The 13,182-nt window shown below is 36.8% G+C and overlaps 1 protein-coding gene and 1 pseudogene across 2 annotated transcripts in view; one reads left to right on the top strand and one right to left on the bottom strand.

The window, feature by feature from the left end:
- Positions 1-13,182, top strand: part of purbb (purine-rich element binding protein Bb) — an 80,756-nt gene that overhangs the window by 49,731 nt on the left and 17,843 nt on the right. The window lies entirely within an intron of this gene.
- LOC128379900 (interleukin-1 beta-like) lies at positions 4,756-9,595 on the bottom strand (annotated as a pseudogene).

Below are 13,182 nucleotides of genomic sequence, written 5' to 3'. Positions count from 1 at the left end.
TGATACAAAAATGGTGTAATTTTGGGCTTGGTAAGATAGGTATCTTTAGCTTTATCTTTATTATTCCCGAGGGGTAATTTAGTTTACAACCAGCAGCCAAACATCAAACATAAACAACAACCACCAATAAATAAATTCACCAATAAAATAATTACAGGATTGGATTTTATGAGTCATTTAAAAGGCTGATAGCAGCAGGAATGAATGACTTTGTGAACCTTCTGCGTCCTGATGATAGCAACATGAATTCATTCCTCAGTTGATGGATCGGGTCAACCTAGATGTGCAGTTCCCACAATTTTGCTGCACACTTTCACGAAACTCTGCAGGCAATTTTGTTTTTTTTTGTTTAAAAGAAAGTGACCCGTGCCAGCAGATAAAAGAGAATGTAAGAAGAACAGATTCAGTAAAATAGGAGTTAGACATTGCCATAAAATTAGTTAAAACTGCGATATACATGTGCTGATGTGCTTTTTTTTTTTTTTTTTTTACATACAGCATCGATTTGAGGTGCTAACCCTAACCCTCCAACACCAGAGGGGAGATAATGGAAGGATTTCTACTTAGAATTGACAGACATCTCCTTAGTTTTTTACACAATAGTATTTAAAAAGGATGATTTGCACCAGTGGATAATCATCACACATAGGGAAATTGATTAATTACAGGACTCTGTGGATATAATTAAACTAACATGCATCTAAATGTAAGGCGTTGTTAGTTAGACCTACTGTTCAGGGTCTAATTTGACTAATATTTGACATTTTAGAGCTGTGAAAACACTGTAAAACTTTTCTCAATGTGAACCACAGTACACAAAAATGGGGGGGTGGGGGGCGCAGAATGTTAAAACTGACCTGTGTTTGTTAAAAAAAAAAATCAGCATTAAGACATGTTGCTGTATTCTTTATATTCTATCAAATGTTCTCTTATATCATAAAATAGTGATTATTAATGTCTTTTTTCCCCATAAGATCAATCAAACATTTATTACTGACCGATGGGGAATGTATGAATGTGAATTGGTGTAGAGACTAATTATATGAACAGTATGTAAAGGGTTCAAATATTTGACATTAATCTGTTTTATATTTCAGCCCACTTATATCAGATGACACAGGAAACGAATGCCGCTGCTTTGACATGAAGGTAAGATGACTGATTGATTTTGATGTGAGGTTTCTCTGGGACTGTAAAGCAGCATAGTGTAGAGTTTAGTGCCATCTAGTGGTGAAGTTGCAGATTGCACTCGGAAGCCCATCTCTAGATCCGGTGTGGTTTGTCTGCTTTGGGCTACGTGGCGGTATATAAAAGGACTCGTTTTAAGCTGACAAAATCCCACACTTCTTATTTTTAGGTGATTATACACTTATTAAAACATACTCATGAATATTATACTCCATTTTAACCAAATCTGTTCTGCTGGATGCTGCTAAATTCTCCACACTGTCTTTAATTCTACTCTCAGCTACATTTACTTTCGATTTCACACGTGTATTTTTACTTACAGGAAGACTAATTCAACTTCGCCTTCATAAATATGTCTAGATTGAAGCATTATTAACCCTTTAAAAAGGGGAAAATTATGCTTTTATGAATTTTCTGTATATTTTTATCCTGTTACGATGTTGGATAGTGAACAAAGATCCAAAACTTGAGGTGAATGTTTGTCGAAATGCTTCCTGCAAGACAAGACCAAGGGCTTCAACGTGCTCTTTTGAACCGAATTCTTTGGCGAGAAAAACTCAATCAGCTTTGTGTTTAGGGGGCGATGACGGAAAATATTTTCAGGGGAGGATTCATGTGGCTTCTGTACTTTTTTTTTCCTCCTTCAGGATGTCAAGGATGAGATCGTCATACTTGATGAGGGAGTGAACCTGGTGATTTCCCAGAATCGAAGGACTCTGAAGCGTGTGGCCAATCTGGTGTTGGCCGTTAACAAAATGAAGAAGCCCCAAATGTGCAGTCGTGATCTCACTGATGAGCAGCTCTGCAGTGCGCTTATGGGCAGCCTTGTGGATGGTGAGTAATCACAGGATGCACAATTCCACCTAATTATAAACCGATTAAAGCTCTTCAGACTTTGCCACAACTGTCTTCTTCTCTGTCTTCCACCAAAAAATTGTCGAAATGGCGCACATCTCAGTCACGGGAATGATAAAGTGTACCTTCAAGCGTGTCAAAAGTGAGAAGCCGTTCACTCTGTGTGACACCGAACACAAAAATCTGTGCAAAGAAGCAGAGAGTGGAGACTTGAAGCTGCAGGCCGTCACTCTGAAAGGAGGAAACTATAAACACAAAGGTACGACTATCACAAGTACACTTACAATTTTATAGCACTTTATACTCGAACTGTACAACATGTCAGACTATTTACTTCCAACACAGCTTGAAATTACAGATCACAAAAGACATCAGCTTATAAAATGACACGTTTTTAAAGATTAAACCAGCATGTTTGGTTTACAAAAAGCAGCGCTTTGTCGGAGCTTCTTAGTCTCGAAATACCGAACAGCCAGAGATCTCCACCCATCGAAGTCTGGGAATAACTGTAACCGTAAAGACAGGGGTACAAGGCGCAGTCTATTTTCGGGGTGTGTAATGCTGGGGAAAACACTTTTTTATTAAAGAGTAGTTTATTTGAATGCACCACAGGATATTAATTTATAAACACATACTCTTTTCAGTTTACTTTTATTAGAAACACAATCAAAACACACATATTAGACCTAAAAATAGTGTGTCAGGTTGATGGTTAATGGTCCGGTAATGATTTAACTGAATTGGACCGATATATTAACTCTGACCGGGTTCGGATTAGGCTGAGTTTCAATTAAACCTTTTAATATAACAGGAACTTTACACATTTAATACTTACTGAGTCCCAAAAACTACTGCACGTGAATCACACTTCAACATAAGTTTGGTCTGTAAATACTAAAACATCACAGCAGCTAGTGTCTGAAATACTTCTTCTGATCAACACACTGAATCAGTTCTCAGTATGACATACAGCATTAACGGGTCTATTTTCATTTTCAGTTAAGAATAAGTGTGTGAGGCTATTGATCTGTTGTTTGATAGCGTCGGTTCGAGTGTGTGACATCAGCTTTCTGCAGAGACTGAGAGCTTCATGGTTGTAATTTATTTTTTATCATAATATGTCCTGTAATTTCAGTGAAGCAGCAAGAAACAGAAGTAAGGGAATTTGATGTTAAAAAGACTGTAAATGTGTCAGATATCACTTGATGTGACTAACTCAGACTGCTGAAGCATCTACTTTTAAATGCATTTAGTTCGTCTATAAACAGTTAAAATGCAAGTAGAGGAAGATAAAGATACAAACACAGAGATTAAATGATTTATCAGGACATTAATAAGCAACATTTAACAGATACATTAATAGTTTTTAGTCCTTTTCTTGTCTCCAGGTTCAGTTTGAAGCTTTTCTTCTTCTTCTATGATCTTGTGTGATTTTTAAACTGAATATCTTTTGATTGTGGACTTCATTTAAATGTGTCAACTTGAGCTCTGGGAGATTATGATACCTAGTTTACTACTGTTTTCTGTCCTTTTTGTTACTATACTTCCACCACAGCTCAACAGGAAACACTAAGAGGGAATCTGATGCTAAAAAGACTGTAAATGTGTCAGATATCACTTGATATGACTAACTCACACTGCTGAAGCTCAATAGAAGCTGATCAGAGACTTTTAAATGCATCACTTTACATTGAAAACACATTATAAGGAGATGTTTTAATAGTCAGTATGAACAGGAGGAAAAAAACTCTTTCACTGCTTATACAGACACCTGACTACTGGTTTAACTCAGATTTTTTTAAATTGTGAACTCATCCTTTAATATTAATCTGTGTTTTTGCATTTACAATTAATCCTACTTGTGGCCACAGGGGGTGCTGCTGAGCAACTTACATGCTTTAAAAGCTACAGGTCAAAACAAAGAGAAGGTGAGAAGTTTAGTGGATTTTAAGTACATGATTTTATTTTAGCAGCAAAGCAAATGCCAAGCAGAAAACAGGAAAAAACATAACAAGATAAAAAAATAGCATAACAGTTGTTTTTTTAACCCAAAATCAGAAAACAAACTGTAACGGTCATTGAAGAATAAAATATATATTAAAAAAAGAAGCTTATGGTATTTTTGATAAGAATGTAACACCGTATAGATCTGCTGGTCAGAGATGTTAACAACAATGTTTAAGCTACTTTAAAAAATGGAAAATAATCTTCATCATAATCTTCTTTGTGTAAAAAATCATCAAACAAAACCAACCACAGAATCTGACATATTTAGCTCATATTACCGCTTTTAAACTTGTAATGTCTTCATATTCCTGTTCCAACTTAACAAATGACAATCGAAATACATTATTAAATATTAAATTTTTTTAAAAATAAAAAAATATTGTAGTACTTTGAAGGAATATCCTGTTACTACATTGTTCATCTGAGTTCAGATGAGTGTTGAAAAGAGTTTGGCTTTTTTTAGGTCAGTCACACAGCATTTAGTCACTGAATAGGACAAATATAAAGTAAAATGAACCCTTTTAGTGGAATATACTGTCAATTATGGCTTCACCTCACCAAGTAGATATTACTGCAGACATTGGCGCCATCTAGTGGTGAGATGTGTACATATATATGTTTTAAAATAAAAACACAATTGATTGCTCTGTCAGTGTCTTAAGCATTACTCTAAATACATTCAAACTACGCACAGCAACTTAAAACCTACAAACACTCTTTTTTTTAGTTTAAGTTGAAGCTTGTGACACGGTAGGCTGTGTCAACTTGACACATTTCCACAGGCTTGCACTCGTTAGAGGAGGTGCTGATGAACCAGCCGGGACACTTGAACGACTCGAAGGAGGTCACATCGACGCCGACGGTTTTCTTGTAGAAGAGGAAACGGTCCATGTCCTGGTCGTCGCTGATTTTCTGCATTTTGGTCTCACTGCATCTCTGCCGGGAGATAGATAAAAGAGAAAAATGTTTGTTAGATAAGGAGGCATATTAAAAGAAGAAACAGGTAGATGTGTTATGATAAGTTGGTTAGTTTGATTGATGCTTTTAGTGTAATAACTGAAATATAGGTACAATATTTACCTCTGAAATGGTAGAATATAAGTATTAAGTTGCATTAAAATGGAAATACTCAAGTAAAGTACCTCAATATTCTACTATATACTTGATTAAATGGGTAATGCTTTATTATACGTCCCTATTTATAAGCAGTATATTAACAGTTAAAAGATTTTGAAGCAGATATAAGAACAAAAAACTGTGACGTAAAGTACATAATGAAGAGTCACATAATTTAAAAAAAACACAATATTTACTTCTGAAATGCAGCCAAATATGAAGTAGAATAAAATTGAAATACTCAAGTAAAGTACCTCAACATTGTGCAATACTTCAGTAAATGGGTAACACTTTATTTCAAGTCCCTCTTATTTAAGCAGTATATAAACGTTAATAAATGGTTTGTTTGGTTTGGTGCTTGCAATAAGGAGTTAATATATATAATATATATATATATATATATATATATATATATATATATATATATATATATATATATATACTTATATATATATATATATATAATAAAAATTTCCCTGAATGACATCAGTTTCCCCCCAAAAGTCCCTCTGACTGGTTATTTCCCCTCATCATCCCCCTTTATGTGTAACATTTCCTGCTTACCTCTAGAGTCAGGACAGCTTTGTTGTCTTGCATGGAGCATGCCATGTGCATGTCGCTGTTCATGATTGACAAGACAACAGTCTGACCCTTACTGGGGCGATCCTCGCAGGGATGGCAGTATCGCGCCAGCTTGAAATTAACTGTAGCGAGAGAGAAAAAACAAAGAAAGAGGATGATTTAATGTTCACTGAGGATGGTTTTAGAAACTGAGAGAGAGAATGAGAGAGGAAGAGAAACAGGGTGAGAGACAAAGAGAGAGAGAGACAAAGAGAGAGAGAGAGAGAGAGGGAGAGAGAGAGAGAGGGAGAGAGAGAGGGAGAGAGAGAGAGGGAGAGAGACAGACACAGAGAAAGGAAGAGAGAATGAGAGAGGGAGAGAGACAGAGAGAGCGACAAAGAGAGAGAGAGACCGACAGAGAGGGAGAGAGAGAGAGAGAGGGGGAGAGTTCCCCTTTGACTCATTGTTAAAACTTGGGGGAAACAATTCAAGAGTTTTTAAAAAATAATCACAAAACCAATCTAAAGTCTTCTTTGTAAACCAAACATGCTGGTTTAATCTTTAAAAACATGTCATTTTATAAGCTGATGTCTTTTGTGATCTGTAATCTCAAGCTGTGTTGGAAGTAAATAGTCTGAAATGTTGAGCAGTTTGAGTATAAAGTGCTATAAAATTGTAAGTGTACTTGTGATAGTCGTACCTTTGTGTTCATAGTTTCCTCCTTTCAGAGTGACGGCCTGCAGCTTCCAGTCTCCACTCTCAGCTTCTTTGCACAGATCTTTGTTGTCGACGTCACACAGAGTGAACGGCTTCTCACTATTGGTACGCTTGAAGGTATACCTTGTCTTTCCTGTGCCAGAGATGTGCGCCCTCTCGACAATTTTTTCTGCGGAAAGGTAGAAGACAGTTGTGGCAAAGTCTGAAGAGCTTTAATCGGTTTATAATTAGGTGGAATTGTGCATCCTGTGATTACTCACCATCCACCAGGCTGCCCATAATCGCACTGCATAGCTGCTCATCAGTGAGATCACGACTGCAAATTTGGGGCTTCTTCAATTTGTTAACGGCCAACACCAGATTGGCCACACGCTTCAGAGTCCTTCGATTCTGGGAAATCACCAGGTTCACGCCCTCATCGAGTGTGACGATCTCATCCGTTAGATCCTGAAAGAGTGAAAAAAGTACAGAAGCCACATGAATCCTCCCCTGAAAATATTTTCCGTCATCGCCCCCTAAACACAAAGCTGATTCAGTTTTTCCCGCCAAAGAATTCGGTTCAAAAGAGCACGTTGAAGCCCTTGGTCTTGTCTTGCAGGAAGCATTTCGACAAACATTCACCTCAAGTTTTGGATCTTTGTTTACTATCCAACAACGTAACAGGATAAAAATATACAGAAAATTCATAAAAGCATAATTTTCCCCTTTTTAAAGGGTTAATAATGCTTCAATCTAGACATATTTATGAAGGCGAAGTTGAATTAGTCTTCCTGTAAGTAAAAATACACGTGTGAAATCGAAAGTAAATGTAGCTGAGAGTAGAATTAAAGACACAGTGTGGAGAATTTAGCAGCATCCAGCAGAACAGATTTGGTTAAAATGGAGTATAATATTCATAAGTATGTTTTAATAAGCGTATAATCACCTAAAAATAAGAAGTGTTGTATTTTGTCAGCTTAAAACGAGCCCTTTTATATACCGCCACGTTTCCACAATAGCCCAAAGCAGACAAACCACACCGGATCTAGAGATGAGTGCAATCTGCAACTTCACCACTAGATGGCACTAATTCTACACAATGCTGCTTTACAGTCACAGAGAAACCTCACATCAAAATCAATCAATCATCTTACCTTCATGTCAAAGCAGCCGCATTCGTTTCCTGTGTCATCTGATATAAGTGGGCTGAAATATAAAACAGATTAATGTCAAATATTTGAACCCTTTACATACTGATCATATAATTAGTCTCTACACCACTTCACATTCATACATTCCCCATCGGTCAGTAATAAATGTTTGATTGATCTTATGGGGAAAAAGACATTAATAATCACTATTTTAATGCTGATTTTTGATTTTTTTTTAAAACAAACACAGGTCAGTTTTAAAATTCTGCTTTTTCCCCCCATTTTTGTGTACTGTGGTTCACATTATGAAAAGTTTTACAGTGTTTTCACAGCTCTAAAATGTCAAATATTGGTCAAATTAGACCCTGAACAGTAGGTCTAACTAACAACGCCTTACATTTAGATGCATGCTAGTTTAATTATATCCACAGAGTCCTGTAATTAATCAATTTCCCTATGTGTGATGATTATCCACTGGTGCAAATCATCCTTTTTAAATACTATTGTGTAAAAAACTAAGGAGATGTCTGTCAATTCTAAGTAGAAATCCTTCCATTATCTCCCCTCTGGTGTTGGAGGGTTAGGGTTAGCACCTCAAATCGATGCTGTGTGTAAAAAAAAAAATCAGCGCATGTATATCGCAGTTTGAGACTACTTTTATGGCAATGTCTAACTCCTGTTTTATTGAATCTGTTCTTCTGATGTTCTCTTTTATCTGCTGGCACGGGTCAATTTATTTTAAACAAAAAAAAATTGGCTGCAGAGTTTCGTGAAAGTGTGCAGCAAAATTGCGGGAACTACACTGCCTGAAAAAAGCGAAATACCCGATTCATCAACTGAGGAATGAATTCATGTTGCTATCATCAGGACGCAGAAGGTTCAAGAAGTCATTCATTCCTGCTGCTATCAGCCTTTTAAATGACTCATGAAATCCAATCCTGTAATTATTTTATTGGTGAATTTATTTATTTATTTGTTGTGGTGTTTGATGTTTGACTGCTGGTTGTAAACTAAATTACCCCTCGGGAATAATAAAGATAAAGCTAAAGATACTCTATCATACCTATCATACCAAGCCCAAAATTACATCATTTTTGTATCATTCATCATCACAACATCGGCATGTGTTGGTATGATAAGAGTCCTGCTGCTGCTGTCGTATTGCTGCACTGTCTGCACACGTTGTTGGCATTTACTTTGTTGTTGTCAGTAGCAGATTTTGATATTGGTGGCATCTTACCGGAGCATGCACCAAAAGACAAAAACGTTCTGTTTTCTCGGTTCACTTCAGGTCTCTACACTGAAAGCCTGCGGTGAAGGAGGACAGGGGGAAATCTAGCGCAACTAATTTAGTACAGTAGCCTACTGATGCAAAAATGGAAATGAGTCACGCTTACCAAATAAACCACAATTCATTAGTGTGTTCATAAAGTAACTTTCTTTGAATTCATTTGATTTCTAAACAAGATACACTGGTAAGAATTGCTTTACATTGTTAATATGGACTTAAAAATGTTGAACATGCAATGAAAATGCAATTAATTATGAACTATTAATAACTATATAATGATTTAACTATTGAAATACAGCGATTAATTGAGATGAAAGAAAAATGAATCGTTTGACAGACCTATTTCTAAGGCTGTTTTTGTTTTTGCCAAGTTTACAAAACAAAGGTAGAGGAAGTGAAATCATTGGGAAGCATTTCCCTTTTCAAAGACAGGAACTCAGGATGTGCCACTGCCAAAAAAAAAGGTTTTCAGGAACTTGAAATTTTTATCTCACGAACATTCCTCAGCGTTAAAATTTCACTTTCACACACACTTTGTGCTCTGAGCTCAAAGTTATTCTAAAAAAAACAAAAACAAACCCTAATCTCAAAGTTTGTCAATTTTATTTTTGATATTTGCAGTGGGACGCATTACAAACACTGTACATGTAGGCACAAATAGAGCATTATAGATATATATTATAGATTACACTTACCCATCCAGAGCATCAGCCAGATCAAAGTCACCCATTGTGTTTGATATCAGTTGTTAAGAAGTGATTACAGGTTTAAATTTAAGCAAGTGAGATTACTCTTTTTTTTTCTCTGTCTCAGGAGTCCAGCAGACAGTTACGTGCTCCTTGATGCACCGCAGACTGACTGAAACTGTGTCAGTGTGTCTTTTTTATCTTCACTCAGCTTCCTGGTTTGAGCCTTGTTGTGGCTCCACGTGTGTGTTTGTATGCTTTCACTCATGATGAAATCTACTACTCACAACAACACCCACACCTTCAGTGGAACATTACTGTGATTATTCATAAATCACTTTTTGTTTTTGGTGTAGGTGTATGTTTTTATTCATTTTCTGGAAATTTGATAAAATAAGAGAACAAATGAAGAGGTAATAATATACTAACCCTAACTGACCACTAACTTATCCCTCATAATTCACTGTGATGTTTGATGTAGTATGCAGTATTACAGTAAAAGTACTGCAGTATTATAGTGATGTAGTATGCAGTATTACAGTAAAAGTACTGCAGTATTATAGTGGTGTAGTATGCAGTATTACAGTAAAAGTAGTGATATATTATTATATATGACATCATTAGATTATTAATAGTGAAGCATCAGTGTTAGAGCAGCATGTTACTGTAGCTGCTGGAGGTGGAGCTCGTTTATACTACTTTATATACAGTTAGCTAGTTTACACTACTTTATATACAGTTAGCTAGTTTATACTACTTTATATACAGTTAGCTAGTTTATACTACTTTATATACAGTTAGCTAGTTTACACTACTTTATATACAGTTAGCTAGTTTACTATACTTTATATACAGTTAGCTAGTTTACTATACTTTATATACAGTTAGCTAGTTTACTATACTTTATATACAGTTAGCTAGTTTATACTACTTTATATACAGTTAGCTAGTTTACACTACTTTATATACAGTTAGCTAGTTTATACTACTTTATATACAGTTAGCTAGTTTACACTACTTTATATACAGTTAGCTAGTTTACATTACTTTATATACAGTTAGCTAGCTTACACAACTTTATATACAGTTAGCTAGTTTAGTCCAGTGGTTCCCAACCTAGGGGTGGGGCCCCTCCAAAGGGTCAGCAGATAAATGTGAGGGCTGGTGAGATGATTAATGGGAGAGGAAAGAAGAAAAAAAAAAGTTCTGGTACACAAATGTGTTTTCAGTTTTTGGACTTTTTCTCTAATCTTTGAGTGTTGCTGAAATATTGGATCATTTGACCATTTGGCAGAGACAAAGGGGAGCACCCAGTTTAACTACACAAAGGAAGGTGGGATAATGAGACACAGGAAGTTTCCTCTCTGAAGCAAGAGACAAAGGTGATTACAAAATAAAATAGGAAATAACCAAGAATGCAAAAACTCAGTAACTAGACGTTATACCTCCTGTCCCACCTCACAGAAAGGAGCAGATATCGGCCCTGCTGTTTGGTTGATGCTCTTCTCCGCCCCTGTCAGCCGGTCTCCTCGTATGTTCTACATGTTCTTGAGTGTTGTGCTAACCCTAACCCTAACCCACAATCATCCTCGAAGAGCTAGACTAACCTGTGCAACCTGATTTGGCTGCAGATAAAAGTGGTATAGCTACTAAAAATAGTGATAAGGACAATAAGCAAAACTAGAGATAAGATTCAGTCAATCAGCTGTCTGTGGCCACAGCATTATAACCATTCTCCCTTTTTGGGTTTTTTAGGGTTGTCTTACTTTTGCTTCTCCATTGCACCTGTTGTCACTTGCTGAAACTTGAATCACAATCTCTTCCGCTTCCTAAATGGACAGATTGATTTCCCCAAAGTTTAACTGACTTGGTGTGATAGTGTGATGATTCAGTGTTCCCTTAATTTGTGTGAGCAGTGTAGATGTAAAACATGTCTTGAAGGTATAACACAGTAATGTTTTAAAGGACCATTCTGTATAGTCACAGAGGAAACAGAAGAGTTAAACTGGATCTTTAAAACATTTGTTCAAACATAATGAAGTTTTATGATCTGTAAACGTGTTGCTGCTGTCTCAAAACTGCCTCATAAAAACTGTAGATTGTGAACTCCGTCAATTTAGGAAGTTGATGAGGTCACACATTAGTCATAGTGTTTCTTTTAACTCCTCTTGCACATTGTTTCAACCGGTGTTCATATCAGTAAATTACTTTATTGTGGCTGTATTCGGACTTTAAACCTAAACTTATCTTGTTTTATTATGTTTGTGCTTTATCTTGTTTTAATGTGAGATGAATCGATTAGTTCCGATACACAAATCGGAACTTTGGAGATCTTTTTAATAATCAGTATGAACAGGAGGAAACGGGAGGAACAAGAGGAAAAACCTCTTTCACTGCTCATATCAAAGTCAAAGTCAATTTTATTATCCTAAAGACGGGAATTCAAGTGGTCAAAGTGCAGATACAGAATACAGATATTAAAAACAAACAAATAGATACACTAATGTCCTTCCTTCCTTCCTTCCCAAGCTAGCAACTCAGTAACTTTCACCCACGCACACGCACATACAGCACACCCTCATAGCTGAATCAAATCTGACCTGTTGGGTCTGATCAAAAGGAAAATCATTATATCATTAATCCATAGAATGAGCCTCAGGTTCACTCCAAGATCCACCAGTTTGCCCACCAGCAGATGAGGTTGTAAGGTGTTAAATTCACTGCTGAAACCAATGAAAATGATCTTCACAACACACTGGCTGGTATGCAAACTGATACGGATCTAGATGTTTTGTCACTATCTCTTCTAAACACTTCCCAGGAACTGAGTTTAAGGCTACTGGTGTCAGATGGTTTATCTGTTTGGGCCTGCTGTGTTTAGGCGCTGATACAATCAGACTATTTCCACTAAGGAGGGATTGATCCTGTGTCTACTGAGGAAAGGGAATGCAATGCACACAGGACCGTACAGCTGATTCCATTTGGACCCTGAGATTTACTAATATTAACACGGGAAAAAAACAGATTTTTAACTTCACCTGTGGACACCTGACTGCTGCTGTAAGGCTGCGTTCATACTGTAAATCTGATCCAGATCTGAATCCTTCTCAAATCCGCCTGACTGTCCACACTGTTTTTAGCAAGTGTCCAAATCGGATTTGGCTCTGTTCAGACTGGGCCACATTAATGACCAATCTGACAGGTTGCTGTGGCAACATAGTTGGAGCGGAGGCGTCATCTAGCGCGTATTGTGTGATGTCATATAACTGCGACAGCAACAAGAAACCCTCGAGCTTCGCTTGAACAGAGCCATCTCCCCAAAGATTAAGAATCTGGTTTGGTCCTCTGTCCATGGACTGATGTTTACGTCCTCCGTTGCCTCCAGTGATATCACCTAGCAACAACAACTGGAATAAGTCCTCCAGTGATATCACCTAGCAACAACAACTGGAATAAGTCCTCCAGTGATACCACCTAGCAATAACAACTGGAATAAGTCCTCTAGTAATATCACCTAGCAACAACAACTGGAATAAGTCCTCTAGTAATATCACCTAGCAACAACAACTGGAATAAGCCCTCCAGTGATGTCACCTAGCAACAACAACTGGAATAAGCCCTCCAGTGATAT

The sequence above is a fragment of the Scomber japonicus genome, chromosome 19 (genome assembly GCF_027409825.1).
Source record: "Scomber japonicus isolate fScoJap1 chromosome 19, fScoJap1.pri, whole genome shotgun sequence".
NCBI classification, from domain to species: Eukaryota; Metazoa; Chordata; class Actinopteri; order Scombriformes; family Scombridae; genus Scomber; species Scomber japonicus.
The sequence above is the reverse complement of the archived record's forward strand: the minus strand, read 5'-3'. Positions and strand labels throughout refer to the sequence as shown.